The sequence below is a fragment of the Protopterus annectens genome, chromosome 2.part2 (genome assembly GCF_019279795.1).
Source record: "Protopterus annectens isolate FY-2018-M chromosome 2.part2, PAN1.0, whole genome shotgun sequence".
Classification (NCBI taxonomy): Eukaryota; Metazoa; Chordata; order Ceratodontiformes; family Protopteridae; genus Protopterus; species Protopterus annectens.
Window position 1 is genome coordinate 269,348,907 of NC_056730.1, and position 27,688 is coordinate 269,376,594.

The following is a 27,688-nucleotide window of genomic DNA, read 5'->3' on the forward strand; positions in this document are numbered from 1 at the left end:
TAGTAGGGTTGAGATTAAGTGGGTATGGGCAATAGTGGCCCTTGCTAGTGGAGTCAGAAAGGGTTTGAGCCTATAGAGGGAACCTAGTTTTTTGTTTACTGTTTTTATAGTGTTGTTAATATGGGGCTCACAGATAAGGTTATTGTCAATTAGTACCCCAAGTAGGTTTGTGGTAGAATCAGGAGATATGATAGTGCCATTAGTAGATGTATTATCTTTTATATCTATTATATGTAACATCTACATTAGTAGATGTTAACAGAGATAACATTGTTACAGATATTTTTGTAGGAACACACACTTGTTCCGAGGTAAATGTTATATCTCTCACATCATCCATGTTAAAGAAGTAAAGTAGAGCAGTACCTGAAGCTGCAACGTTAGTCCATGTGGTTTGTTATAAAAAGTTATTTGTTACTGCTCTGTGTTTGGTGCTGCAAAGTGTATTCTCTCATCAGCGTATATTCTAAAAGTTTCTGTATGCAACAGACTGTGAATGCAACTATAACCAGACTTTGATTTCAGCAAAACCCAGCAAGCAAGACTGAGTGTCTTAAGAATACCTTGGAGCCATCATAGTAAGCATCACAGTAAGCATCACAGTAACTGCGCCCTGCTTTAGCACCATTAATGTTTTTCATATATATCTATGCATGTATGTGGTTTAATTTTATATGGTCAAGCTCACATTGCTCAACCATACATTTTACCAACTTTTCTCCACGAATCCCATAATGCCAAATGGTCTGAATGTCATAAAAACACCAAATTCAACATTTTCAACCACTCTACACCCTAAAATGAGTGCTAACATGGGTCAAAAAGGGGATGGAATTTTGCGATTTGCAACACTTGTAATTGCATTTTTGAGATGTTGATGCACTCCTTTCGACCATACCAGCTTGACAACATCCACCGGTCAATTATATGCATGTACACCTATATATATATATATATATATATATATATATATTTATATATGGGTTATGGGTTTATGTTGCTTGCTGGAAATCTCGAATAAGCAACATCGACACCCATAAGAGCGAAACTACACTACCACAAAACTGCATTATCGTGAAAGCCGGTTTTCTGAACCAGCAAAAAACAAAAGAAATACTGATAAAATTAGTATGTTGCAGGGGGGCAAGCCCCCCTGTACCACCCCATGGTGAGGAGCAGCAACCCCCCACCCCCTACTTAAATATACCAACTCCGAGACGAGATCGCACTAAAGTGCAGTAATGGGAGATATTCACTTTACGCACTGTATGCAGATCTCCATGCAGTCCAGTTGAGCTTTCACAAACTTGATCATATGGGGTCGGCCATATGAAGTTCAAGATTTTGGGAATTCGTCCATTTGCAGTAGACCCATATATATATATATATATATATATATATATATATATATATATATATATATATATATATATATATATATATATAGAGAGAGAGATAGCTAGATAAATATATAGAGATATAAGACATCTGCAAAAAGCCTGACAAAGTGGGGGGATAAAGGGCAAACGATAGTGGCATCTTTGAAATATGGCTGTTATACACTTAAAAGTCTGCTAGAGAAGCATGGTTTGATTTGACATATATTTTCTGATAGATTCTAGGTCTGAAACTCAAATGATTGTCATCATTTACTGATGTCAATGCTCACATCATCCCAGTGATTTGTTAGAAACCCTCAACTGTTAGGGGGAACAGACCAAACGTATGAGTCATGCATCTGGACAGTGCCTAGACATCTGGACAGTGGAGAGGTATGACTGCATTCATGTAACAGAAGATACAAAACACTGAGAGCTGCCAACCTTTTCACCCAGCACCTTCTGAACCACAGTAAGACCAATGCAACACTGCCCCAAATCAGCTCTGGGAAATTACCCATGTATTTCGAAATATATCATGCACTACAGAGATGAAACTGTAGGGAAAAGCAGACAGTGGTGAAAAATTGTCCACCCACAAACATTTGCACCACACTCACAGCAAAATACCAGTACTCCAAATGAACTCTAGAGTAGAACAACTGTTTGAACAAACATATCCTAATTGCCAGTTACACACTACATCGACATATTCTGCCCCAACTCACAGTCTACTAGGAATCCTGAGTTGTTACAGATCATTTCTCAGTCTGACCCTGCAAACATATACACCTGATAGACCACCTGCAACTGTAGCAGCATGCAGAGTCATATAGAAAAGGATCTATGACACTCACACCTGTTACTCTCCCTACTCAGCCCAACAAACATTTACACACAATCCTGTTACACAATCTTGGCAGTCTGTTAATAATGGCTAGACATACATAACTCTCGGCTGTGCAGATTTCTACAGAATATCCAGGGTGTGGGACCATATTTATGGACACTGCCGCATTTCTCTTCCAGGAGTCTGCTAAGTCACTGGGATGATATCAGGAGTCAGTCACTAAATAATGATATACCATACCTCTGAACCTCTTACTGCAAGACATCTGAACAAAGCATAACATACTTGAGTGACAGGGGTCCGAAAAGATGGATATATCTCACATAATGGTGTTACAAACTGAAACAGTTGCTGGTGTTACAGAGTTTGTTGTAACATAACATCCCAGAAGGATATGATGTCTGAAACACTAATGGATGTCAACATTTATGGACTACAATCCACACATTATCCTACTGATTTCTCAAAAACAGAAATTGTCTGAGGAACAGACCAAACATAACAGGCAAATCTCTGGGCAGTCTGTCGACATCTGGGCAGTTGAGAGATATGTCATAGACATATCACTGTCAGACATCAAGTCATGCAGAAAATGCAACCCTGTTAATCTAGCAATCCTCTATGTATATAATAGCAATACTTATAATCTGTACCCAATTCTGGAGCTTTGTCCCCCATGTTGTTGGGCTGTTTCCACATGTCTTGTCCTGAGAGGTATTTCCACCTACCATCTGTGAAGCTGTAGTTCCCACACCTCCATAATGTCCTCTACACAGGCAAGGAAATAGGCAAGACCCACATGAAGGACTTACTTATAGAACTGTGTTGCTATACCATTGGCTAATGAAAAGACAACACAGCTGCTCTGCATGTAAGTAGCAAGTGGGAGACACCGATTGGTGCACAGGCCATCACCTGCTCATGAGCATTACCTACAAAAGGAAAGCTGCTGCCTATGCAACACAGGTCTGTACCCATATAAACCATTTGCATTATTCTGAGGAAACTCTCCAACACTATAACGGGTATGTCAATCATGTACGCTTGGTAATGGAATGCAGAAGGGTGGTGCAATAATGTGAAATAGGAAGTTAAACACTAAGTCGCAACAAGACTGGCTTAACATACATGCTGCTGTCTGGCACTCATGCCTATTCCTCCTTGCCCTGTCTGCAGTGACATGGATCACATCTCTGGCCCCTGAGTCACCCCAGCAAAGGTCAGCTCATGTATGACTACTATTGGAGTGTCTGTTGTCTGATACTGACTGTGACACTGCTAGGCCAGCTACATGGGATGTTGTAAATATTCATGTCACCTGTGACTGCTACTATGATTCATATGCCTGTCTTACAAATGTAAGAGACTTATATAGGGTATGTGCAATGTAAGCAACAGGCACAGAGGTGTGTGTTGAACTGTATGTTATATACTGAGCCCATACCTGACAACTGTCCAGAGTTTTGCAGACTGACTACGTCTGCCTCATATTTGTAGTCAGTGCCTCATACAGTAGTGTATTGTCTGGCACATCACTGGCAACCCATTAAAAATGAATTCATAACATAATAGTATACATTAGATTGTCAGATGTCATATCCTGTGGAGTAGACCTATGAATGCATAACCGTCTTTGCTGGCAACTAAGTGCGTTTCATCTAGATTCACAAAGTGTCACTATTTTATGGCCTTTGCCCACCAGTGATTTGTGCCTTTGTGCAGATGTCTTGATCTAACAGGAGCTAGGTGTCTTATCATGAAATCCATGTCAATGCAAGCGTACCTTGTCCTGTAGGATGCCGACATTGTTGCAGTCACTGACACCTGCTTTGCATCTGTGGATAGCACTCTAACCTTGCCAGGTTACCCATCCTATCATACATTTAGACCCTAAATGGAGGGCTGCAAAGCCACAGTAGGTGGAGTGTTAGGCATTATCATATACATACACACCTCCAGGCTGGCCAAACAGTATGATGCCCCCCTGCTCTTGGGTGCCTTTGCCTACCCAACCATGAATGCATATAGATTCCTCGGCTTTGTCAATAGCAGTGCAGTGAATCAACCAGTCAACATATCCTGTACCTGGTCCTAACCAACATGAGTAGCCACTGTAGCACTCCTACAATATCATCCACCTTGGTAAGATCTGACCACATAGCCATCACTGTTCAGATCACCATCTCCCCTACCCAGCCCCCTTGTCAGGGTCAAGCAAAATAAACTTTACACAGATGAGTATAAATCTCCTCAGAGTAGGTAGAAATAGCTTTACAGATAACGTCCCATCAGTTGGAACTAGCAGTAGTGTCCAAGCCCACACCACAATATTATGTGAGCACCTACATAGCTGTATGGACTCAGTAATACCTGACAGGAAAACATCATCTCCCTCAAGGTAGGGTAAACATCCATGGTGGACTGCAGCAATACACAAATACCATAATAGGTGGAAATGATTGCTGGACATGGCCAAGAAGGAACAGGTGCCTTATTGAAAGCAATGCCACCTTGGTCTGAACAAGCAAATGAAGTCACAGGTGAATTACCCTAAGGCTATCTTTGAATGCAAATTAGACACATCCACCAAGGCCAATCACTAGGCCTTCCACACATATGTCTCCAGTCTCAGAGGCAATACACAAATCTGCTCTGTAGTGGTGGTCAATAACACCAGATACACATACAGCATATATATAGGCAACCTGCTGCAGACAGGTGTGGTGTAAACATCACCCCCTGTCCCCCCATCGGTACACATGTGCATGCACAGTACCTACCCCCTCCCCTCATCATCAGGAATCAAGTCCGTAATGCACTCTCAAAGGCAACACACATAAGTCTCCATAGGCCTTATACCATCCCTGGCTGCATCCTACATGACCTAAGGCATGATCTCTCAGCTCCATTACACACTGTGGTCAATCAAAGCCTGAGCATCTGTGTCACTCCATCTGCACAGAGGACAGTCACTGTCATCCCTATACACAAAGGCGGAGCAATCCACTGACCCATCCAATCATATGCACATCGGCCTAACTAGATTTCTCTGCAAGGGCATGGAAGGTAATATCAAGGACATTATGAACAGTGAAATCGGCAAACTCAAAATACCTAAGCCCACACAGTGGGGTATTGCAAAAAGGAGATCAGGCCTGTTAAACTTGATCAACTTCTCTGAAGTGGTCAACAAACATAAGGATGAGGGGAAGATGGTGAAGAATGCCTACCTTCCCCTAGCCCAATTCTCTCTCAGTAATCCCCAAGATGGCCAGGATACATATGCCTACACAGCTAGGCAACAACCTGTATGTTACCAGATGGGTAGCTCACTGGCTTAATGATAGTATCCACTTGGTCAAAGTTGTAGAACCCACCTCTAGTAGTAGAGTCTTCCAGAGTGCTGCACCACAAGGATCATTCTGGGAGCCTCGACTGTTTGAGATATATGTATCTGTGGTACATGACAAAAGCAGTGGTCTGTGGCTGGCCAGGTTTACAGATGCTTGCAAGCTGGCCACTGTCTTACATTCCCCTACTGATGTGACCATCCTCCAAGACACCATCACCCAAATTAATGACTGGTGCAAGAAGCATTGCCCCAAACTGAATGACAGGAGATGCATCATTCTCCCTGCTGTGGAAGATGTTATCCACACTAATTATGACAGTAATAATGTACTGAGCATGCAATCAGGTGTGAGATGACTTGTGCACCAAGGTTGGTAGCAACCTGACAGTTTTGCACCATGTGGACACCATTGTACAGAAGGCTGTCTACATGACCCACCTCACAAATATGAGTATGTCATCCAGGAACCAGGAGGCCACAACATCCCTGTACTCCACTCTTATCATACATATTACCAAGTACACCCTTTCACATGTAGCTTGCCAAGTAAATGCAGCAGTTGTAGAGACCACAGAGGTTCTTCACCATGGCAAATCCAGGGTCTGCAACACCTATCCTATACAGATAGGCTGAAAACCCTGTCCCTGTACTCAGTGTCATACAGACTGATCATAGGTGACCTGTGCCTGGCATACAAGGCCATTTCCAAACCAAACTTGATGGTGTTTCTGAATATCTGTAAGACAAACCCCATTCATGCAACATGCACACAAGGCCCTTACCTGGTCTGTGACATGTATCATACTTGTTGGCAAGATAGTGTAGTGTCCCATACAGTACACTGTCTGTAAAATACACTTCCTCCGCATATCTATCAGAGTACATGTATAGCCCTCTTGAAGAAGAAGAAGTCAGACAATTGCATTGGAAACAGGTGAGACACCCCTCAGATCAGCAAACATAATACTGCAGGATATTAATTTACATAAGATGTCTTCCCCTCACAGGTGAACATGGTGGTTGGCGTATCTCCCCCTCACAACCTGATGTTAGTGTCTTAGCAGACTGGACTCCCATGATGATGATGGTCATAGTGAGACACAGGTCAGGTTGTTGGTGCCTGAATTTGTGCCATTGTTTGGTATCCCACTTTCACACACCATATCCCCACACACAGTCAGTATGCCCACACACATACCCAGCCCCAACAACCATGGATAATGGACAGGTTGAGGGTGGTGGCATAGAACAGGCTGGTGTGTTGACTATGGCAAGTGTGAGTGTAGTCACCAGCCAAAGCCAGAGAGCAGGCAAAGTCACACACACAGGTAGATGGACAGGGGTGCTTGACAAAGGACTGCTGCCCATCAAGCCCCTGTCGCAAGTGACACAGCAGGTGTTACTAGATGCATGTTACAGTCTGTCACAAAGGCACAGGTGCAAACTGACCACAACACCAGACAGATGCTCAGGGTCATGAATGCAGCACTTCCTGACATGCGTGACAACCTCCACAGCATTTGTGATGCCATATGCCATCTTGCCAGTGTCGTAGATAGATAGTGAGTTGGGACATTGTCACTGCCTAACCATGCAATGTCTGTACTTGAGCATGTCGTGGGAGTAGAGCATCAGCCAGGTGGATGTAGGTCGGCAACATGATCAGCTGAGAGCCAACATGGCTGTGCAGATTCACAGTGCTGTAGTGGGAGTACCAACAGCAGTGCTGAAGGGAGGGTGCTGTCCACACCACATTGGAGCAGGCCATAAGGCCCATTGTCCTGGCCAGTCCTATCAGAGATTCGGATCCAGCAGACAGCAGTCAATATCAGGGAGTAGTACTGCATTGGTCATTGGGCCTGGTGGTGCCAGTGATACTCCTGGTAGAAGCAGTTCCCATGTCCCTGCCAGGAGATGTTGAACCGTACATCCTGCCATGTATTGTCCACGGCTGTGCAACATAGCCCTGTGTCAGGCATCCACATGGCTTGATGGCATGCAGACAAACACTCACACATCCCTATCACAGGCCTGTCACCACCAGACATGCACAGCTGCTCTGTATGGCCCAGTTGTAATCCACCCCTCCAGACACACACATACACACATGATGTCAGCCATATGACCCAGCTTAGACCGCTGGCAATCCAACACCACACCCTGTGCATGTGATGATACTTGTGCCACAACCTTATTATCCATACCATCAAAGCACAGAAATGCTCATATGGGTCTGATGCATAGGGTGACTATAGACTCTAGACACACACATACACACATGATGTCAGCCATATGACCTAGCCTAGACCTCTGGCAATCCAACACCACACACTGTGCATGTGATGATACTTGTGCCACAACCTTATTATTCAAACCATCAAAGCACGGACATGCTCATATGAGCCTGATGCATAGGGTGACTATAGTACAGTGTAGCAATGTCATGCTGTGTAAGGTACTGTCTGCTGGCAGTAGTTATGGGTACACATCGAGGTGTATGTACCTTGTTAGCCATGATGCACAATCACTGTTAGTACCTTGGACTGACTGTAGTGTTATGTACTGTATTCTGGTTGCATTGCAGGTGTCTGTGTCTCTGCAAGCTGTGGGCCTGCTTACAGTAGCAATGATGAGTAAGGTGGAGTGGAAACACAGTGACCTTTTCATAGCCAAGGTACAGCTGCATATGTACATGTTTAACAGGTGTGTTTACATGCAACAGTGCATGGGGGGCAGTTGTAGCAGATAGTGTGACCTTGCATACATAGCCTTGACACAGCCACCTAACCTTCATACATGTCACCTGGGTGTTCTGTAGGACTGCAGGCTCACAAATACAGAGGCGGTTACTTAAGTACTGGCACTAGGTCCCTCACAAGCTTAGCCATTACATTAACTGCAACAGATTCAGCTATCAGCACCTGTTGCCCCTGCCATTTCTGTCCCATCCACTCAGCCGTCATGCAGTTGATGAGGGTATGCCTGGTACTGTGTATGACAGTTTTGAGGTATATATTCTGACACAGGTCAACCTGTGTCCGTCTAACCTGACAATCACCAGCATGTGTGTCTGCTATCTCATATGCATGTCTGGTCTCTCATGCTGGTAGTGCACACAGACTCATAGTCTTGTACATGGGGCAGCTGATGAAGGGCTGAGCACAGCCCCTACATGCACAGTCTTATGAATGATAGTGCTAGATACATAACACAAATAGCACAATGTTACTGTAGTGTGGCAGTGTCTGCCACTACTATTGAAGTAGCTGACAATTGCAGGGGCTATTAGGATTGCCAATGGTGGGTTCAGAGGCCCTTAACATGGTAGAACCATCTGACACCCACCCACACGCACACACACACACACACACACACACACACACACACACACGCACACGCACACACACACACACACACACACACACACACACACACACACACACACACACACACCACTGCATGGGGACATGCACTGAAACACACATGCAACAGACAGACTTTGCATCAGCATGATGTGTCAGTCAGGTATGATGTATGATGCTGGCATGTGTATCAGTATGGTAACTGTGACATATTTGGCAATGATATCACAGGAATGCTCATTGTCAGGGGACACAGGCCACATATAGGTTGCAAACACATGAATATCCCATGTACTTCTGTACAGATGACTGATATGGGCTATATAGTGTTACATGATGTATTTGAGGAAGATGCCATTAACAAGGCCTTTAAAGTAATGGTATGGGTAGTGGTCAACAGGCCTTAAAATTGTATTACTTACACACACAACAGCCACAGGGGATATGCTTCACATACACTACTATAGTTGTCAGCATTGAGATTAGAACCCCTACTGAACTAATTATTTCCACTATAGTATTACACAGTTATTGCACATGCCACAGAGCATAGAGGACTGAGAAGTGTATACAGGTACATCAAAGGTGAATGACATCAGCAGGCCTTGTAATGTAGGGCAATGGGACTTGTACTGGGCAGTACATGTCTCAAAATGGTAGAACTCACATCCCTGGAGGAAATGATTCTCACCCAGACACACTCACAGGGATGATGCAATTTTCACACGCACACACACACACACACACACACACACACACACACACACACACACACACACACACACACACACACACAGAATCACAGTTTTGAGTTTAGAACCCCTTCCTACCTAGTTATGTGTACTACAGTGTTACACAGTTATCCCACAAACCACGGATTTAACAGTGTTACAAGGTATGTCTAAGGTGATTACATCAAGAGTCCTTGCAAGGCATGGCAATGGGAAATGTCCTGGGTGGGAAGGGTATCAAAATACACTACCCTATAAACATACACACTTACAAACACCTTCACAAATACACACATTTGCCACAACTAAGTGTAGAACCACTGTCTATCTAGTTATTTGTGCTACACTGTTACTTAGTTAGTACACGTGCCACGGAGCTTATAGGGCTGAATGTTGTCCAAAGGTACTTCTAAGGGCAATGACATCAGCAGGACTGCTAAAGTAAGGCACTGGGAAGTGTTGTGTGTGGGAAAGCCCTCAAAATACTTCATCATACAAACATACATACTTACAAACTCTTGTACATACACTTATACATACATTTGCCAGACCAGAGAATAGAACCCCTGCTTATCTAGTTACTTGTATTATAGCATTACTCACTTATCACACACGCTACAAAGCTTACAGGGCTGAGAAGTGCCCAAAGATACTTCTAAGGGGAATGACATCAGCAAGTCTGCTAAAGTAGGGCAGTGGGAAGTATACTGGGTGTGAATGATCTAAAACTGTTTCACCTACAAACACACACACACACACACACACACACACACACACACACACACACACACACACACACACACACACACACACACACATAATCACTGTTTCCAGTATTGTGTTTAGAACCCCTACCTACCTAGTTATGTGTACTACAGTGTTACGCAGTTATCACACAAACTACGGATTTAACAGTGTTGCAAGGTATGTCTAAGGTGATTACATCAAGAGTCCTTGTAAAGTATGGCAATGGGAAATGTCCTGGGCGGGGAGGACATCAACATACACTACCCTGTAAACATACACACTTACAAATACCTTCACAAATACACACATTTGCCACAACTGAGTTTGGAACCCCCTGCCTATCTAGTTATTTGTGCTACACTGTTACTTAGTTATTACATGTGCCATGGAGGTTATAGGGCTGAATCTTGTCCAAAGGTACTTCTAAGGGCAATAACATCAGCAGGACTGCTAAAGTAGGGCACTGGGAAGTGTTGTTGGTGGGAAAGTCCTCACAATACTTCATCATACAAACATGCACACTTACAAACTCTTGTACATACACTTATACACACATTTGCCAGAACAGAGAATAGAACCCTTGCTTATCTAGTTACTTGTATTATAGCATTACTCAGTTATCGTACATGCTACAAAGCTTACAGGGCTGACAAGTGCCCAAAGATACTTCTAAGGGGAATGACATCAACAAGACTGCTAAAGTAGGACAGTGGGAAGTGTACTTGGTGGAAATGAGCTAAAACTGTTTCACCTACAAACACACACACACACACACACACACACACACACACACACACACACACACACACACACACACACACACATACACACACCCATATGCACACACACACACACACACACACACACACACACACACACACACACACACACACACACACACACACACACACACTCTCTCTCACACATGCACACACTTACATTTGCCATGACTGAGATTAGAGCCCATACCTAGCTAGTTATGTGTACTATAGTGTTATACAGTTATTGCATGCCCTGCAAAGCTTATACGACTGACAGGTGTCCAATGGTACTTCTAATATGAATCACAGCAGCAGATCTTGTGAAGTAGGGCAATGAGGAATGGGAATGGCCTCCTACTACTTATGCTTACAGACACACACACACACACACACACACACACACACACACACACACACACACACACACACACATGCAGGTGATGTGATATTGTAACCCCCACCTCAGTACTATTACATAATGGAACTCGCCTTCATGCTGGCATGTACGACTGGTTACGACCGGTATGCCACTGTCCACAGCAGAACATCACTCTATGCCATTCAGGGTATCCCCATGTATGATTCACTCTTTGTTTGTCCCTCTGTGTATTTCTCTCTATCACTGTCTGTCTCTCTCTTCCACACATCTATGTGTATGTATGCTTGACATATTGTTATATATTGTCCATATATATGTATGTGTGTCACATGCAGCAGATGCAGATATATGACATATGAGCCACCTACAACTAGCTGATTGTAATCCTGTCTCATGGGTGTGTGTAGAGACAGGTAACGTGTACATAGCTGTCTGTATGCAAAGACATATATGCACAATATAGTTATATAGTCTGATATGGGTTCTCACATGGCATGTGATTCTCGAAGTGTAGGACATGCCCAGTATGACTTTCTATAGTGAGAATGGGACTCCATTCCAGAGATAGTTGTACTCTGGTCTGGGGTTTTGTGTGCTAAATCAATAGCTCTCAAAAGTAAACAGGACTTTCCTAGAGGTACTGGATTAGTTTTAGCAGCCATTTTCTGACATATCTGAAGTCTGACACTGGAATGTATTGTGTCATTATCTAGTGACAGACATCCTCAGGCCATCACAGTGATTCACCACAGGAATACAAGATGTATGATGCACAGAACAATATTATGAGCCTGACTATATACATTTTGGCCCAAAAAGGCCAGTTGAGAGGTGTGGCTACAACCAGTTGACTGGTGTAGCTGTGTAAACAGTCCAGCAACTTGGTGACATACTGGCTGGAGATCGCCTGCTTGTGTGGTATTCTTCTTACCTGTAAAGTCATATTCTTGTGTGGCCATACCTCTCAACTGTACATTTTTTGGCAGATTGTATAGGTGTATGTCTAGAAGTTTCGCCCAATCTCTATAAACTTGTGTTTGTATGACAAGTTAGTTGCATATACTTGAAGACTGATGTTACAAAATAATGACAGATATGACTGCTTCAATTTCATAACCTGCAGACAATACTGGTTAATGCAAGACCCATTATTCTACCAACTTTCTCAGCATGTAAGGACAATATTTACAACATGTGCCTATCATTGGGCCTTTGTCCCACTTTTATTAATGACCTTGTCCAGATGACTTGCTGTCAGAGGTTGAGAGGTGTGGATGTGGGTACAGAGTGCATTCTACTGTCAGAAATGTCCATTATATGTGTAGTATATTCCCTATAGCACTGTGACTTCCAGGTATGTCAGTGGCAGAGCAGCACAGAGTAATGTGGTGAATCACTGACAGATAGTTGTGTATAGGTTGATATGATAGGTGGCTATGACGTTAGTAGGGTATTGGGCCTAAGGCCATCATAACCCACACAAATGAGAGTGTAGCCCATGTTACGACATGCCAGCACACAGAGCCCATGTCCAGTAGGCACACAGGAGGAATCAAACTACTGAAACTGGAGTTTAATAATGTAAAGTGCTTTTTGTTTGCCTTCTTAGGCAAACTTCTTCAGACAATGATACATTGTAGAAAATAGTCCTCATTAAATAACACAAAACAATTAAGAACTGCTGCTAGCAATTAATAACTGCCATTAGCAGTTAAAGCTCAAGCTAACCTTTTCTGGGGTCTGCATTTAAAGTCAAATAGACCCAACATCAAAGACTCAAACATAGTTATAAATACAACTATAAATGTCATAATTAAATACATGGAATAAAAAACATATGTGTACAAAATATGTATTCTTGAATGTATAAAAAAATAATAATAAAAAATCAACCACTATTAACAAACTAGAGTTTTGTAAAATAACAATATAAATGTATAATGTAAATGCTGCTACCTTCAGCAAAAATCCATGAACAATATTCACATTTTAACCCAGAAATATTACAAATGTTAAAAAATCAATCATCTTTTCAAACTCAACAATTTAAGAACACTTGAAATGGAACAATAATCATTTAAACCAGGAAAATGATATGCGTTAAGCCTTATCTGCCAAAATAACTCGTGCTCTTCTAATCTAAATTGTATCGGGCCACCCCTGGTATCTTGGCTAACCTGGTCGATGACTATAAATTTGAAATTATGATCAGGAAAGGCAAGTACATGTTTGGCCAATGCGTTGTCTAATTTCTCCTTCTTAATAGCGTAAATGTGTTTGTATATACGTTCACAGAGCTTCTGCTCAGTTTTACCTACATAAAACGCTAAACAGTTTTGGCATAAAGCTAAATAGACTAGCATAGTAGAATTACAATTTGATCTACACTTCAGCTTAAATTCACTGTTGTGCACTTTGAACCTATTAGATTCAATAATATATTTACAATAGTTGCACGCTTGGCATTTAAACATGCCAAAAGCCCTAGACTGCAGGCGTTCTGTCATTACAGCTTTTTGTTTACTGGTTTGCATTATTTCTTTGTTTTTTGGCGTCTGATTTTGCTGCTTGCCAAGACGGTAGTTTTCTGAATGCTGCACTCGAGACTCTTAGACTAGATGGAACTCCACCTCATGGAACTTGTAACCAGGATATTAACATTACTAGTTTTAAATCCATGGATTCTCTTCTTAGCAAAATGGATTCGTTGCTTAGCAGATTGGATACATTGGAAAAGCAACAACAATCAAATTTACTGCCACTTCTAGTAACTACTTTGTTGCCTTCACTTCCAACTGTGTCTGAACACGCTGTTAGCAATGCTGTTAGGAACACAGCAACTAATCGGGTTGCTGGTTCACACTCTAATCTTATTGTCGATGATGAGGGGCAGAGGAGAAATCCAGCCTTAGCTACACCAGGAGAACCGATTCAGGGTACAGCCAGTCCGATTGCTTCTTTGGGGGACACCCATGTTATTATTCCAGCATCTCAGTGCATGGGAACGTCTGTTTCAACGGGAGCGGATTTTGCTAATATTATACAACCGCCACTTATTATTTTCTGACCTTAGTCTTAAGTGATTTGCCAATGCATTGCCAGACAACCACTATATCATGATATACAGACCACAAATATGATGCAAACCTCTGGACATTCTGCAATAGGTCTGTACAGTTGAGAGGGATGGTAGGCACTGTGTAGGTTACTCCAAGTTTTATGCTGTCCATATGTGTGGCTCCCTGTCTATGACCTGTCCAGCTTTCCTGCATTAACAGATATTGATGTCTGGACAGTGTGTACAACTCCTACCATAGGTGTAGCTGACATGCAGAATAGTTGGTACTGCAGTTCTTGGAACATGGCCCTGTCAACTACAGTACTGTACTTAGGCCACTAGGACACAACAGCCAGGAGTAAGTGCTGGCCACATCCTATCAGTATTAACCACATATATACATAGCTCATTGACACCTGTATATTCTGAACATGCAACACGTTATCATGTTGATTGGGATAGCCCTGGCAATGTGTGCCCTGGTGCTATTTCCCTGAAAACATGCATGTTACTCCATTTCTATGGGATTATGGTGGGGGGCACACCTATCAACTGTACACATTTGGATAGACTGTGCTGATATTTGCTTTACATTTTGGTTCCATTTAGCATAGTATTGCACCCTGTCTTGGAGACTAGAGGCATATCACTAAAGACCAGAGGTCAGATTGTAATGGCATACATTTGAGTTTCAGATTTCTTACCCTTCAGAGCCTTACTGCAACTGCAAGACCTGCTGTGCTATCACTGTGTAATTCTGTAGGGGAGTAACCATTTGTAGGCCTTTGCCCAACATTTCTTTATGGTTTTCTACAGCTGACCTGCTGGGTGAGGCTGAGGGGTGAGTATGGGACCCACACTGACATCCATGCCTGTGATCTATGACCCCCCTCAGTTAATTGTCCCCCCACATATACTGCAGTGGGATTTGTCACCTTGGGTACTACTGCATAGTGTGGGGAAGCCAGTATTGGGCAAACATTTCCTGGTGTCCCACATAGCTGTCACTTGTCTGCTGCTATCGCACTAGGCCAGCCCATTCCCTTGCATGTATGCAATGATACAATAGATATGCTACCAGAACATATTACTCCATTTATTTATTGTTAAGAAGACTGACTTACCTTGTGCCTGTATATGTTGTGAGGACGGTGCTTGAGGGCTGCCTGTGTTGGATGCACGCAGTACACTGCCTATACATGGTAAGGTACAGGTAGTGTGATGTGTGTGACATCCATTTTACTGTATATGCAAGTCAGAGACAGGTGTCAGTCCCTGGGTCCTTTCATTGTCAGTGTGTGTGCTATGCATTGCCTCTTTGCCAAGGCCAGGGCATGCTGGGCATGTCTCCATCTGCCTACAGGAGCTGGCTCAGGGGGTTCCTCCTTTGAGCCCTTCTGTGCCTGTGGGGACCTTGGCAATGGTGAGAGGCTGCATGGCCCTTCTCCATGCTGTTCCTGCTGCAGCTGTTTCTGCAGGATCATATTGTGTAGCATGGCACATACTGTGAACATGTGTGCACCTGTGGCTGGAGAGTTCTGCAGGGCTCCACAAGATATGTCATAGCAGTGACTTGAGCATCTCAAGCACACATGCTCTATAATGATCTTAGTTTGTGCGTTTCATTCATTATGGCATTCCTGAGTGTGTGTGTGTGTGTGTGTGTGTGTGTGTGTGTGTGTGTGTGTGTGTGTGTGTGTGTGTGTGTGTGTGTGTGTGTGTGTGTGTGCATTTCTGATTGGTGTCATCCTGCATGGGTCCAGTATATAGCCAGCATCCCCCACCAGATGGCCATATGTGATGTCTCCCCTGGCAAATCCCTGGTATAGCTGTGAGAAATGCCAAATGTGAGAGTCGTGATAGCTACCAGGGCTGCCAGCACATACATTAATGAAAATGCCCTGGGCATTGCACATGACCTGGCAGTTGATGGAGTGAAAGCCCTTGCAGCTTATGTAGACCCTACCCTGTTCACTGGGTGGTGCTTTGATGTGGATGTGCATGCAATCTATGGCACCCAGTACCTGCGGGTAATTTGCTACATGGTGGAAGAGGCACATATTGCTGGTCCTCTCCTCACGGGTACTGTGGAAGTAAATGTGCTCACCAGCATGTGGTAGCATGACATCCAGGAACTGGTGGAGTACCCTGGATGCAGACGCCTGTGAGACCCTCATTACGTCCCCAGTAGGTCTTTGGAAAGTACTTGTAGCTAGTATTCTTAAAGGTACACATACCTTGGTATCCACTGGGATGGGTTCCCCTCTGTTGCCTCTGGGTCTGAGGTGAGGCTGGCGCAGCTCAATGAGTTGCTGAAGTATGTCCCTGTCCAACCTGCAGTGCTCTACTATCTCCAGATCATGTAACCCCTGGTTGGCTACCCTGGATCTGAACACTCTTCTCCTCCTCCTCAGTCTGGAGTGGTTGTGAACATTGTCCTCCTCACTGCCCTCAGCCTATAGCACATACTGACGTATCAAAGCAACAGCAACCCCTAACATTTTGTCAGTTAAAATTCTGTAAAGTGTGTACCAATGGTGCAAGGTTTGTGGGAAAAAACAGACTGAAAGGTGTTTGCACAGTTTGTACTGTTGTGCTGCACATGTTGCCTGTATGATTGCCATCTATGATACACTCCACTGGCCAGCTATATTATTAGTACTTGATTGCTTTTATTCTGCTATTTCACATTTATTTATTTTTTCCCTTCCTATTTCCACCCCTTTTAAGCCCCACAGTGCACCACGCAAACGCGCTGCCTAAATGTAATAAGTTCTGCTATTTCCGGGTTTTATTTATTTATTTTTTGTTTTGTGTGAGAGCTGATGTGCATACTGCGCAAACCCATTTAGGTAAAGTAAACACTTTTAAGCAGAAATGGCCCTCCCCTGGACGCGAAAACGCTCCCCATTTCATGGAATAAGTAAATACATCCTCAGACACACCCCCTTGCCTAGCTGTGCTTAGCTAAGCTCAAGTGGAAGCCATGGAGCTCCAATGTGCTTACACCAAGCATGACACACCCCCTTTTCATGTCAGCTGCTTCTCCTGTTCATACCACTGCCTTATAGCTCCTACATGGTTAGGTGCAGCCAGACAAGGATCTCCCATTTTGTGATTTAGTAAATTTTGCTCATTTGCATACCTCACTGCTTTAGTCCTTGTTGCACCACTACACCAGAGCATTTCCCCTTAGCAACCAGTGTTACCTGTTATTGTTTTCATTCTGCATACTGCTCACTATAATGGCAAAATGCAGATTTCACTTAAAATTGTCTTCGCATTTTTTTTTATTTTCGGCACATTCTCATTTGCGCTTTGCTGTGCTATGCTTAAATGACTGAAACTGGCAAAAAAATACAATTTTGATTTTTATAATTTTACAACTCTTTCATAGGTTTGTAGGTTCATAGGTTGGTACTAGGCTATCAGCCCTAGGGCCTATACAAGTCTAGCCATAGCAGTTCCCCAGCTATTTCTTCCCAGGTCATTTACTTCCCTGGTCCCCTGTCTAGCAGGGCAACTGACATGATCCCCGGGGTGAATTTCCTATCTCCCATCCAGTCATCAAGGTTCCTTTTGAAGAGGGCCAAAGAGGCACTCTGTTTGACATGTATAGGCAGTCTATTCCAGAGTATGGGGAGTCTCTGGAACAAGAACCTATCACTCCAGCATGTTTTGTTCATTGTGATGACCACGTTTAAATCCCTGGAGCACATGGCTCTGAGGGACTGGGATTTATTTAAGTTTAGCATGTCCAGCAGCTCTGGGTTTGACATGGCCTTGTATGTTAAGCAGAGATCACCTCTGAGTAGACGATATGTGACAGAGTATAGCTGGAATTATTTTTAGACAGTCAGCATAAGGCATCTGCTTTAGGCCTGTAATTCTTTTAGTGAGGTATTTCTGTGGCCTTTCCAACAGTTGTAGGTGTCTTATGAGGTACATACCAAATGAGGCATTGTATTCTATAATGGGTCTATCGACGGATGAGCACAGTGGGACAATGACCTCCTTTTTTCTGGATGAAAAGCCCTTAGTGATGAGATGTGCCACATAGAAGGATTTTCTGACTGGTGTAGTGATGTGTTTATCGAAGGTGAGACCACTGTCCACCTGTGTCCCTAAGTCCCTTATCACACTTTTGGTGTTTAGTGTACTGCCACTTATGTGGTAATTCATGGGCATATGCTTTTTCCCAAAGGGGATAACTATGCATTTCTTGGCATTGAGCTTGAGCCCATGGCTCTGGCACCAAGCATCTGTCACTGTAAGGCCCTTTTTTAGAATATCCACATCAGCTGGGGATTCAATAATGGCACCCAGTTTACAGTCATTTGCAAACTTTGTTAGCCAAAGTCCCTATGTGTTGGCCTGTGCTTCAGAGAATTAGATGCCAAGCAAGAGCGGTCCCAGGACTGAACCCTGTGGTACTCCACTTGTCACTTGTCTGGAGCTGGATTTGGAGTGGGCTACTTTTACAGTCTGTGTTCTGTCAATAAGCCAGTTTGTGAGCCATTGAGTGATGTAGGGATTAATGCCCAGCTTAGTAAGTTTATCTATGATTCCAGAGTGGAGGATGGTGTCAAAGGCCTTGGCGAGGTCAAGGTAGGCTGTGTGGACCATCTTACCCTCGCCCACAGCTCTGGAGACTTATTTGAAGAAGTCAATCAGGTTGAGGAGACAAGATCGGCCCTTCACAATACCAAACTGGGTGGGGTCCAGTGTTTGAAGGTCACCAATGTCTTTGTTTATAAGTTCCATCATAATGCATTCCATGGCTTTGCAGATCAAGCTCATCAGGCTGAAGGGGCAATAGTTCCCGGGGTCCAAGGTGGATCACCACTTGTGGAGTGGGATAAATGTAGCTGTGCACCACTCACTGGGCATGAAGCCAGAGGTGAGGCTGTGATTAAATATGACACTTAGGTGAGGTACCAGTTCATTTTGTAGTTCAGGTAGTACACAGCCCGGGATGTCATCTGTTGTATTCTTAGCTTTGGAGAGAGCATTTTATACCTGTTTGGCTGTGATTGCCGGTATTTGGCAATCTTTTGGTATTGAGATGGACCCTTTATGGAGTGAGAAGGGGGGTGAAGTTGACACTGAATAGATCTGCCAGGATATTGGCAATATCCTTGGGATCAATATATTTAGTGGCATTCTGTTGTAGCTCAGAGCAGATCTGAGCATTACCATTTAGATTTTTGACATAACTATAAAATGCCTTGTGGCTGTCCTTAGAATCTTTGGCAATTTTATTTTCATAATTAGCTTTGGAGGGAATTCCACGGTGGTACAGCGGTAGTGTTGTTACCTCACAGCAAGAGATTCTCCTGTTCGATTCTCAGCTTGGCTTGGGAGTGCCTTCTGTGTGGTGTCTGCACATCCTCCCCGTGGTTAGGTAGCATTCGAAAGACATGCGTGCGTAAATTGGCATGCCTTCGTTGAAGGTTGGGCGTTGAGCTCGCACCTCAGTGTTTTGTAAAAATCTACTGCCAATCATTAGTGGACCGGAGTTCTGCTGTGGAGACCCCTTACCGGGAAAAATCCAAAAGACAAACAACAACAACAACAACTAGCTTTGGAGGATTTTATGAGCGATCTCAGCTTCTTACTATGGCTGGTAAGGGAGTTTTGTGTATCCTGGGATTTTCCTCTTTTCTGCAACAGTTTCTTCCTTCTGTTGTATAACTTGTTTATGGCAGTGGATCACCAGAATGGCTTCCTTTTTTTGGAGGAGAGTGTCTTGGTTCTATCTGGAATGGCACAATTTATGCATGCATGGATATGCTCGTATAGTGCATTAGTGTAGGATTCAGTAGTTGAACTTTCAGTTCCCATCTGCATGGGTGTTATGACATTTGTCAGTTCTGACTTGAGTAGATGAAGTTAGCTTTGAAGATGTTTTTATGGAGGTTTCCCTACTGGGGGGTGTTGGGTGGGATGTGGACATCAAGGGTGATTAGCTTATGGTCAGACCTGACCAACGAGGGGGTGACCACTGGTGTGGAGCATCAATCTCCCATGTTGGTAATGACCAAGTCAAGGATATTTGAGCCCCTGGTCGGACTATGGATTAGTTGATCCAGGTGTTGGAATTTATGAATTCCAAGAACCATTGGGCAAATGTGTTGGTACCTGAGTAGTTTTCCCAATTAATGGCAGGGTAGTTGAAATCACCCAGTATTAGGGTGTTAGGTTGTATCTTAATATTTTCCAGTATGTTTAGAAAGGTGTAATGAGAATCTTGGGGCATGGTGGGGTATCTGTAGCAAGCTACAATTTGGATTGAAGTCTTACCTAGTGTTAGTTGCACCTGTAGTATTTCAGGTGCATTGTGTTGGGCAGCTAGCCTGGAGGTGTGAATATCCTTGGTGAATATGGCTAATCCACCACCTATAGTATTTCAGTCCTGGTTTGGTGGCTGAAAAGTGTGGTAAGAGTTGTAGCTCGGTATTGGGGGGGGGGGGGTTCTCTCTGGAGCCTTGAACCAGGTCTCATTTACTGCACAGATATCGATGTTCTTCATTTTAGGAGTGCCTTGACAGAGTGCATTTTGAGGTTTATACTTCTAGCATTGCCATGCCATATTTTTGGCCATTGGCATGCATAATGATTATAATACATGCTTTTCTTTCAGCTGTCATGCCCCCATTTTGATTTTTGCAGAAATGTACACGGTCAGTAGCCAAATTCATTTCTGCAAATGACACTCTTCTGGCATGGATGCCTGCCTGCTTACTGAAATGTTAAGTCACCTCATTAGCGTGGTTTTCACCAGCAAATGAGGTAATTAGCTTTATTTAGTGGTGACCATGCCAGAATAGTGCTAGCAGGCTCGTGCATGCCCCCAGCCTTGTTTACTGAATTGCTCAACGCCATATTCCATGCAGAAGCTGATGCACAATTCTGGCATGGAGAAATCCCTTTATTGAATCCCGGGGTGATTGTATGGTTACTAAAGTGTTATCTAGGGGCATGACATTTGTACCCTCCTCAAACCCTAATGTTGCTACCACTTTAAATGATTTTAAGTTATTTATCAGAAAGTTGAATTTTAAGGTCATGTTTGAGAAATGTATTAAACAACAGAAGGAATTTAACGTTGCAAGTACATATAATCCACCCCTACATCCATTACTCTTAACGTATGAAAAGGTTTGTGAATTGTGTTTTAGGGAGCTGATTTTTAACAAGAACAGGAGACCTAAGACAACTTGAGTAAAGAAGAAATGGAGGTGTTGCAAACACCTAGAAGCCAGCATGTTAGAGTTATGAAACTGGATAAAGGGGGTGGGGTTGTAGTCATGGATTTAGTGCATTATAATGCTAAGGTTAGATGCTTAGTTGAAACAGGTACTTATGAGGAAGTATCCTTAAATGAAGTAAATGGTGCTAATATGAAAATGTATGCTAATGTGAGTGACACCTTTATTGATAACCAGATTGGTATCAAATGATTTAATTATTTTTACCTTAGTAACCCACTTTACCAGTTATCGTTGGGGTAATTAAACTACATAAAATTTGTATTGTCCATCTTTACTCACCATAGTTGATAGGATAAACTCCATTACATCAGCATCTGCAAAGTACTTGGACACTAAATTGAAACAATATTTAGTGGATGAAGAAAGAATTTGTAGAGATTCCTGGGATATTTTAGGTAAGGTAAACAGTATTAAATTTGATTCTAGTGACATTTCAGTCACCACAGATGCAAAAGATTTATATAGTATAATACCTCAGGCATTGTATACCCAATAGCTGTGTGATTATTTTGAAGTTAAATGGGTACCACAGGAACAGGTTAATTTAATAGAAGACCTATAGGAGCTGGTATTAAATAATAATTTCATCACCTTTGAGAATAAACATTACTTGCAAAAGAGAGGAGTGGTGATGAGTTCCCCTTGTGGTGCAGTTTTTGTGAATACTGTAATGGCAAAATAGGAGTGTGAGTTTTTGGATGGGTCCAAGTTTTATAATTACTTCTGGTAATATACCTGTTTTTTGGATGATATTTGTATCATCTGGAGGGTACCAATGATTGATTGGATATATATTTTTTATTAGATTAATAATACAACTGATTTTTTAAGGTTTTACCATGAAATGCACCAAGAGTCAAAACTAATAAAAAACAAAAAAACTGTAAATCCAGAAGGAATGTGCAGCTCAAAAACACAAGCCAAGCACAGAATGCAAAATAGGAATGTATTTAGCGTACCACCACTTTATTCAAACGCTTTCATCATAAAGCAGACTTCTTCAGAACAAAAAACAAAGAGCATCAGCAAGGAATACTATTTAAACACATCCCAAGCAATTCATTGGTCAGGAATTAACAAGTTCATTGATAACACAAGACCTTGTTCCCCTAGTCACTGTGCAATATAAAAGTTCTTACAGAAAACTCAACTAGTAAAATCAAGTACATACACTTTAAAATAATTCATATATGCATATAATAATATATGAATGTATACATATATCCATAAATATACCTAAGTCAATCTGTTAACCACAACATCCAAGATGTTAAAAACAATACATAGATTTTAATCTTAGTAAAGAACTAATGGACAACCTGTCATTAAGCCCAGGTTGTTGACAGGAATTCATCCTGATTTACCACTTTAACTCTAAAAATTCAAGGTTCTCATCAAATGGACCCCATCCCTGAGTACCCAGATCAATATGATCTATTACTCCAAATTTAAAAGAGTGTGTAGGGAACATCCTGGTGTGCTTGTATAGTGCATTTCTCTCATTATGCTGTTTGATGTCATATAAATGCTGGTAGATTCTCTGTTTGAAAGCTCTCTTGGTTTTACCTATATAAAAACCATCACATAGGTCACATAATGTGATGTAAACTATTCTCTTGGAGTAACAATAATACTTTTTATGAGGCAAGATGGTCCCAAAACATTTACATGCTATTATGCCATTGTCAATGATAAAGTGAGATTGTGCACATCTCCCACATTTAAAATTACCAAAGTCACCTGGATTACATATTTTTCTCTCAGCCAGCCCCTTCAGGGAAATGTCCTTTTTATACACCACCAGGGAATGTGAACCTACTCTTTTGACCACCTCATTGTCAAAATTAAAAATGGACCAAAATTTGCATATGACCTGTTTGATGTAAAAAAATGGGGTCTATATTAGAAAGTCAACCACTTACTTACCCGAATGCCTAAATGTCGACCCATCTTCATCGAAATGCGACAACATTGATATTCCAGAAGAGCGAAAGCGGAAACGTCGAATCATCATGGTTGACCTGCGGTATAGCTCTATAAGGTAAGTGTGTGATATTTACGGACCTTAGGGTTAGGGTGCAGGTTAAGGTAAGTGCATAGATGGTAATGTATGTTAGATTTAGTGAAGGGTTTTGTTAAGTGTATGTGTGTGAATTATCTAATTTGTTTGGGTTTAGCTTTTTAAGGTAAGTGTGTGATAGTTACGGATCTTAGGGTTAGGGTGCGGGTTAAGTTAAGTGCATACATGGTGGTATATGTAAGATTTAGTGTAGGGTTAGAAGTAGGGTTTAGTTTAGGGTTAGAAGTAGGGTTTTGGTTAGTGTATGTATGTGGTTTATTTAGTTTGTTTGTGTAGGTACTATGTAGCGGGCGGTGGGGTGGGACAAGTATGAGAATTCGACTTTTTGAATTTCGCAGTTTAGAGTATTTGGTGTTTATGCGGTTCGATGATGATGCATTGACGTTTAGCTATTCGATGAAGTAAGCGGTCGATTTTATAATATAGACCCCAAAAAATGTATAGTAAAAGGTAAAGTTAGGGTCATCTTGAATCTACTCTGCCCAGATGGATCAATGGCATCTGTTTTTGGTAAACATCTCGGGCTGTGTATTACATGAACTACAAAATGAACTGGCACCTCACGTAAGTGTCATATTTAATCATAGACTCACCTCAGGCTTTTTGCCCACTGAGTGGGGCACAGCTACAGTTATCCAACTCCACAAGGGGGGATCCATCTTGGATCCCAGGAAGTACCTCCCCATCAGTCTGACAAGCCTGATCTGCAAGGCGATGGAACGTATTATCATGGATATTATAAACAAAGACATTGGCAACCTTCAAACAGTGGACCCCACCCAGTTTGGGTTCATGAAGGGCTGATCTTGTCTCCTGAACATGATTGACTTCTTCGAATCAGTCTCCAGAGCCCTGGACGAGGGTAAGGCAGTCCACACACACTATTTGGACCTCGCCAGGGCCTTTGACACCATCCCTCACTCTGGAATCATAGATCGACTTACTAAACTGGGCATTAATCCCTATGTCACTCAATGGGTTGCCAACTGGCTTACTGACAGAAACCACATTGTAAAAGTAGCTGACTCCAAATCCAGCTCCAGACAAGTGACAGGTGGAGTACCTCAGGGTTCAGTCCTAGGACCGCTCTTGTTTGGCATCTACTTCTCTGAAGTACAGGTCAGCACTAAGGGACTCGGGCTAACAAAAGTTCACAGATGACTGCAAACTGGTAGCCATTATTGAATCCCCAAATGATGTGGAAACTCTACAAAAGGGCCTTACAGAAACAGATGCTTGGTGCCAGAGCCATGGGCTCAAGCTCAATGCCAAGAAATGAATAGTTATTCCCTTTGGGAAAAAAAACATGTACCCATGAATTGCCACATAGATGGCAGTACACTAAACACCAAAAGTGTGATAAAAGACTTAGGGACACAGGTGGACAGTGGTCTCGCCTTCGATAACGACATCACCACAACAGTCAGGAAATCCTTCTATGTGGCACACCTCATCACCAAGGGCTTTTCATCCTGAAAAAAGGAGGTCATTGTCCCACTATACTCATCCCTCATTAGACCCATTATAGAATACAATGCCCCGTTTGGAATGTACCTCTCAAGACATCTGCAACAACTGGAAAAGATGCAGAAATACCTCACTAAAAGAATCACAGGCCTAAAGCAGATGCCCTATGCTGACCGCCTTAAAAAACTCCAGCTATACTCTGTCACATATCGTCTACTCAGAGGTGATCTCTGCTTAACATACAAGGCCATGTCAAACCCAGAGCTGTTGGACATGCTACACTTAAAGAAATCCCAATCACTCAGAGCCACACACTCCAGGGATCTAAACATTGTCATCACAATAAAGAAAACATGCTGGAGGGATAAGTTCTTGACCCAGAGACTCCCCAGACTCTGGAATAAACTGCCCATACATGTCAAGCAGAGCGCCTCTTTGGCCCTCTTCAAAAGGAGCCTTGACGATGGGATGGGAGAAAGGAAATTCACACCAGAGATCACGTCAGTTGCCTTGTTAGACAGGTGTCCAGGGAAGTAAATAGTGCGGGAAGAAATAGCCAAGGAATTGTTATGGCTTGGCTTGTATAGGCCCTAGGGCCAATAGCCGAGTACCAACCTATGAACCTATGAGCAAGTTGAGAACAAGACAGTGTAAATCACCTGATCCATTTTTGTTCTAACCTCTTCAGCTATAGTGCTAATAAAGGAAGTTGGATAGCCCCTTCTCTCCAACATGACCTGCAGCGTGTCACATTCAGCCAAAAGGTTGACTTCATCAGAAATCATCCTGGCCAATCTGTTGAAATGTCCCTTGACAAGAGATTTCTTTTGGTGTAGAGGATGCCAACTCTGAAAATATAGCAAAGAATGTGAGTAAGTTGGCTTCCTGTACAAGTGAGATGTAAACACTTTCCTATCATAGTCCTTCTTGTTCGTAATATCAAGGTAGTGCAACAAATTATTGTTTTTAACCATGGTAAATTTCAAAAAATCAGTAGTGTTGTTAATATAGGTGAACAATCTTTCCAAGTCACCCTCACTACCTTTCCAAAAAAGGACTAAGTCATCCATATACCAGCCATACAGTGCCCAAAGATGTTTAAAGTCCAAGTCTAAGATGTACAAGTTCTCTCACTGAGCAAGGACAATGTTAGCAAAAACTGGGGTGCAACAAGCTCCCATGGCAACCCCCTGTGTCTGCTTAAAAATCTGTCCTTCAAATGTGATGAAATTGTTACCGAGGACTAACTCCATACAACTACAAAGTGTGAGAATGGTGTTATGGTCCATGCTTGTATTAAAACAAAGGTAATCATAGAACCATTCAAAACCTTAATCATGGGAGATTACTGATAAGAGGTCGCAGATGTCAATGGTGACCATAATTAAATTGTCTGCATACATTTCTGGCTTAATTTAACCCAAAAAGTCCCAAGAATCCTTAATCACCCATTGTCTGTCATCCAACAAAAACTTAGCTAAACAAAAAGACTTTGAAGCTTTCGCATCCACATTTGGAAGAAGGGATGGGTTAACTATGGATTTATGAACCTTGGGTATTCCAAAATAGTGGGGATCCATGGCTGTTTAATATCAAGAAACTCATGAACCTCCAAGCTGATTTGACCATTGAGACGTAATTCTTCTAATGTCAAATCAATATTTCTATAGGCTATGTTAAGCTCATTTCCACCTCAGTATATGTGTCATTATATAACAACTCAAAGATGTTTTGGTTATAGGTATCATTGTCCATAACTACCAACCCCCCACCTTTGTCAGGTTTCAGGATCCTTAAATCACCTCCCTCCAAAATACTATGTAATAGGGTTCTTTCAGCTTGCGTAAGGTTGGTTCTGTCATGGTGCCTGTTCTCCTTTAAAATGTCTGTAACTCACATAGGTGCTCATAAAGTTGCACCATAGGATGAACTGGAGGCATAAAGATACTAGGCCTAGATAACCGTAATGGATTTGTGGTCAAGGTTTCATCAGAAAAATATAAAGCAAGGTTCAGCTTCCTACAGAACTTTTTCAGTTGTAAGATAGTGTCAATGATGTTAGCTTTCTTAGCAGGCAGAAAATTAAACCCTTTAGAAAACAACTCAGCCCATTCAAAATTCACATTGGCTTGACTGTAGTTATAAACAGTGAAATCACCAGCACAGTTTTTAATAACAATAACATCATCATTTCTGCACCATTAACACCATCAAAACTTATATCTGATAAGATCCCCTTCTCCCCCTC